General features: G+C 48.8%; 1 pseudogene; it reads left to right on the top strand.

The window, feature by feature from the left end:
• Positions 1–4,041: 4,041 nt before the first annotated feature.
• LOC129665766 (60S ribosomal protein L9-like) lies at positions 4,042–4,588 on the top strand (annotated as a pseudogene).
• Positions 4,589–5,504: the final 916 nt, after the last annotated feature.

The raw sequence follows: 5,504 nt of genomic DNA on the forward strand, positions 1-5,504 counted from the left end.
TCCCGGGGCTCCGGGTGTGCTAGGAGCTGGGACACTCCCCTCCCAGGCTCCTCCCAGCCCTCCCTCCCGTACCCCTTCGCGCTGATGTCACGCCGCCGCAGCAACCAATGGCTGTCCCGGAACTCGGCCCGGCTGCTCGGCCTCCCAAGTTCAAATCTAAAAGCCTGAGACACTCTCAGCTCCTTGTGGGGTAGCCTGGGCAGGTCTTGCTTCAAGGAGCCGCCTCCCCACGGCCCCCGTGCGCTGGCGCAGAACCTCAACGTGGGGTCCGCAGAACCAGGAACGCATCCCCTCCCCTGGGCCCAAGGGGAAGCCCTCTCTAGGCTTTTCCAGTTTTGCTCAATGGTAAGGAACCTACTCACCCAGCCTGCCCAGGAGGCGTCCCTCGTGCCCCCCACCAACTTCCTCCTGGACCAACTACCCACTTCTGGACCCACTTCTGGGACTCTGGGAAAACGAGCAGGAGCAAGGGCTCCGTGGCTTCTGTCTCCATCTGGAGCGCGGATCAGGTCCACTGGAGTCCACACCTGGGTTGGGCGGTGGAAAAGCTTTTCAGCAAGCTTTGATCGGTCTGCCTGGTGACCATGGACAGCTTCCTCTTCCAGAAAACCTCCTGGAATGAACTCCTGAGTTCTTGGACCCGATGCTTGGAGCCGCAGCCATCGTGAAGCTCTCTTTTTATGTAGAGGAAGTCCCAGCTATGGATGATCGGTACAAGAAATAAATGGCCGGCAGTGAAGTAGTCAACAAAACGGAAAATGGAGCCAGCCCAAAGTGAAAGTGCCCCAGGCTACTTGAAAGGAAGTGGGTGTGGAGTTAGTGTAGGCCCCTGCCTCTTCTCCCCCAGCATTGCCTCTGGAAACCCTGCCTTCTCAGGATCACGTCAACCCCCCACCCCCATCTGTCCGTGAAATTTTCAAACGGTCCACGTTGTGTGAAAATCAAATTCAAGCTTGGTACCGGGTCCGGGGCCTAGCTCTTGCCGCAGAGCAACGAGGCTAGCTCACACTACTTTCAGATAATCAAAATCAGACAGTGAAACTAAAAGTCGGGGTGCAAAGCAACTTGGGAACGAGATATCCACAGGGTCCGACCCTGACTGGATTACCGTGGGGAATTCGTATCTCCGCCCTCTTCACCTCCTCCTAACTTCACCTGGAAATTGCCACGATGGGGAAACCTGATTTAGAATATAGTGTCAAATGGAGTCATAGGGCTGTCAAGATCTGGGTCAGAGGTGGCTGTAACAAGGCTTTAGGGCAGGCCAATTGGAGACAGTTGGATTGCCTCTGGCTTAAACTTCCAGCTCTGGCCATCACTGGTCTACAAGCCTTCCCATATGAAAAATGGGCACAGCACCCTCTGCCTCCCCTATTGGTGCAAATGTCAACATTCCCCTGAGAAGGTGCTGGCAGAGGCAGGCTCGATGGCCCTTTACCTGTACTCCAGCGCTGTGCCCCTGTGGTTCCCTGTTGGGTGCCTCCCTGAGCTCCCAGAGTCATCTGTCAGTATTAAGTCTTATTGTCTCAAAAAATGCTTTATGCTTTTCTGATTTTGTCTGAGACTTCTGCCTCCCCCTCATCTCTTACATTTCATATTCAGTAAATCATTTGGGAATGGCAGCCCACCTCAAGAGCCAGCTAGCCTCCCCAGTTAGGGAAGGGGGAACAATGGGCCCTCCTCACTATTCCTGCTGGTGATGCTGGGCTGTGAATGCTGTCCCTAGGTCATCCTAGAACTGCTCAGTCTAAGGCTCTGTCCCCAGCAGAGGGCCAGGCCCACCGGCTCCAGCTCAAGTTTCCCTTTGATCCTGGGTTTACTTTCCTTGTCTCTGAAATTTCTCCTCCTGTTATTCAAATTCAAGCTTCTTACACAACTTTTGAAGTTAGTGGAGGTCCCTTTCAGAGGACAAAAGTCACCTGGGTCCCAATCCTCAAACTGCCGGAGGGAAACCTGTTCCTCTCAGTGGGGGATCTAGACCACCCCCTTTTTAGCACTCCTCAGAGAGAGGAGGACCAAAACAAAACACTAATTTTTCCCAGCAGTTTACAATTCCAATCCTGTCAGTCTTTCTCCCAAAGTTCCACTGAAGGTCAGTTTCACCCCAATATTTTTAGGCGGGTGCTATCTGTGGATGGGGTGGGGGTCGGGGTTGGGGTGGGAAGGATCAACTAGACTAACTTGGAGGCTTGGATGCCTAGCTGGGAATTTTTGGCAAGTGCTAAGCCCCAGAGTTTGGGGAGGGATTTAAGGTCTTAACTGAACCTTTAAGGTGTGACCTGACCTGTAATCCTTTAGGCCTGGGCATATGTCTCAGCCTGTTGCAGGCTGCTGGAGCCTGCCATCCGTGATTCCTGCTGTAGCGTAGGCCTATCCTTCGGAGCCACCCCACCCCCCACCCCCGAGGCATACCTCTTGGTGTTAACAGTGAGATGTTGGTTCACCTTATGTTGCCACAGCCTTAAATGGATCGGCTAATCCCACTTCCTTATGGAGAAGCTGGAAACCACACTCAGTCTATCCCGGTGTTTACCATACAGTGTAGTTCTGGGCGGGTACTTCTCCCTTGTCTGCAGTGTTGAGGTTTGAAACCAGGCCTGGTGCCTGCTAGACAAGCCCTCCACTATCAGCCACACCCGCTGGCCCTCACTTCCATTTTGGAATGGGCTAGTCTCCAGAGCGGTCTGTTACTTTCACATCTCTTTCTAACCTGGGCCCATCTACCACTGAGGCAAACCAAACCCGAGGTCCCGCCACAGAATCCTCTGGAAAGCCTGGTGTCTGGGAATTTGAGGTGACCTGGGTGGCCCAGAACTATCACTGTGGTCTGGGGCTTGGGCTCTAGGCTAAATTCACTTTCTTGCCTCAGGACAAAGGCCTTTTCAGCTCTTGAGCTCCCAGGTCTTGGGAACCACCTGGGGCACCTCCAAGGTCTGAGCTGACCTCTGTGGAGCACCTGGGAAAATCCCCAGGATAACTAGTGCAGAGGGCTCAAGACAGGGCCTACTCTCCCCCCCCCCCCCCCCCACACACACACTGTGGGATTAAAGTGCCTCATGCTGGGGCCTGGTCTCTTTGACCCAGGCTCCAGGCCCATGACACATCTGGGGTCTAGGTGACCAGGGCTTCTTAGGAAGCCAGACAAAGACTCTCCCAAGTTTTCTGGAGACAGTGGGGAGTCCGAATTAACAGTTTGAATCTTCAAGAGAGTAGTGGCACCTCTGTTTCCAGAGGAATGAATGATCATCAGAGGCAGAGCTGGCTTCAGTTTCTGTAGATCACACCTCCTTCAGCTATGGAGGAGTGTAACCATGGGAGCGAAGAAAAAAAATCTGATACTAGTAAAAGTGGTGTCTGAGTGTATAATACCAAAACACACATAAGGAACCCTAGGTGTTTCCCATAAACCAGCTCACCCTCTTGGCATCCAAGACATCACTGCAGCCCTGGTTCTGAACATGGCACACCGATGCCGTCCTGCCACAAACTACCAACAAATGCTGCCTCCGCTCAGATTCTAGGCAATTGTATATTATGAATTGCACTGTGTTTACTGTACACACACAAAGCTTTCTTCTCTCACAAATGAATCATGGATTAACTACAAATGACTTTTTTTTTTTTTCTCAAGACAGGGTTTCTCTGTGTAGCCCTGGCTGTCCTGTAGACGAGGCTGGCTTTAAACTCCAGAGATCTGCCTGCCTCTGCCTCCCAAGTGCAGGGACTAAGGGCCACCACGTGGGTACAAATGACTTTTAATATTTTCCTACAAATGGAGCTGGAGAGGTGGATTAGCAGTTAAGAGCCCTTCCTGGGGTCCTAGGTTCAATTCCCGGCACCCACACCTGCAACCTCTAGTACCAGGGGATCTTCTGGCCTCTGTGGGCATTGGACACACATGGTGCACAGACATGTATGTAGGGAAAAACACCCATATTATAAAAATTAATTTTTAGAACTACTTTTCCAGCTTTTTTTTTTTTTTTTTGGCCCCATTTACTGCAAGAATGAAGACCATTTTTGGCCCCATTTACTGCAAGAATGAAGACCATTTTCAGCAATCAGATTGTCACCATTTCAGAAAATGTCGGCATCACTCTGAAGGGACGCACAGTCATCATGAAGGGCCCCAGGGGAACCCTGCCGAGGGACTTCAATCACATCAGTGTAGAGCTGAGTCTCCTTGGGAAGAAAAAGAGGAGGCTCAGGGCTGACAGATGGTGGGCTAACAGAAGGAACTGGCCGCCACCAGAACCATCTGCAGTCATGTTCAGAACATGATCAAGGGTGGCGCCCTGGGCTTCTGTTCCAAGACGAGGTCCATCAACCTTGTTATCCAGGAGAACAGGCCTTTGGTTGAAATCCGAAATTTCTCCCCTGAAAAATACATCTGCGGGGTTTGCGGGGCACAGGTGTTGCTCAAGCCCAGAAGGGTGGATTAATCCTTGAAGGAAATGACATTGAACTTGTTGCAAATTCAGCAGCTCTGCTTCAGCAGGCCACAATAGTTAAAAATAAGGATATCAGAAAGTTTTTGGATGGTATCTATGAGTCTGAAAAGGGAAGAGTGTAGCAGGCTGATGAATAAGACCTAAGTTACTGAGGTCCAGAAACAAGAACCTGAATTACAAGTATGTTTGGGGTGACACTGGGGACAATAAAAGACATAGTGAGGGGTTGGAGATTTAGCTCAGTGGTAGAGCGCTCACCTAGCAAGTGCAAGGCCCTGGGTTCTGTCCTCAGCTCTGGAAAAAAAAAAGACAAAAATAACAAAAAGACATAGTGAAAAAAAAAAAGTTCTATGATCAGTCCTCAGCATGTAAGCATCAAATTAGTATATATTTTAAAATATTATTATCTAGATTTTTAATTATGTGCATGTGTGTCTCTATGTGAATGGGTGCTGAGACCTGAGCTCAGGGCCTCTGCAGAGCACTGCACACTCTTAACATCTGAGCCATTCTCCATAGCCCAGATCAGCCCACTGGGTTGTGTTACGCTAGAATATTTGGTTGTAAGCATCGCTGTCTCGGTGGTTAACTTGAGTATTGTAAAATAAATAAACAAAAATGAATAAAAAAAAATTATGTGAATTTTGGCTTGGGATTAGGGCAGAATTTCCAACAATTTCTGAAATGGCCCTGTACATAGTTCTGCCATTTTGTGCTGCGTATTCATACAAAATGATGTTGTCATTACTGGCTGTTATAAAATAAAAATATCCATCGACTCTGAAAAATGTTAACTGATACACCCTGTAAAATATTCAGACAATACTTAATATTTATGTAAAAGTAAACAAACATGACCATCTTGTTAGTATGAAATTTTGCTTTCATCTTTCTTTAATAAATGGCAAAAATTACATGCATAGCAAAGAATTGTTTTAAAATAAATTTATATGTGACTTATTACTACTAAATGCTTGATTTGTATACTTATTTTACATACCCGTCTATATTGTGAGGTGGTCACACAAAAATTTCTTGGGCAGCAAGGAATTG

This window comes from Psammomys obesus, unplaced genomic scaffold, assembly GCF_907164565.1.
Source record: "Psammomys obesus unplaced genomic scaffold, mPsaObe1.curated_primary_1811, whole genome shotgun sequence".
Lineage (NCBI taxonomy): Eukaryota > Metazoa > Chordata > Mammalia > Rodentia > Muridae > Psammomys > Psammomys obesus.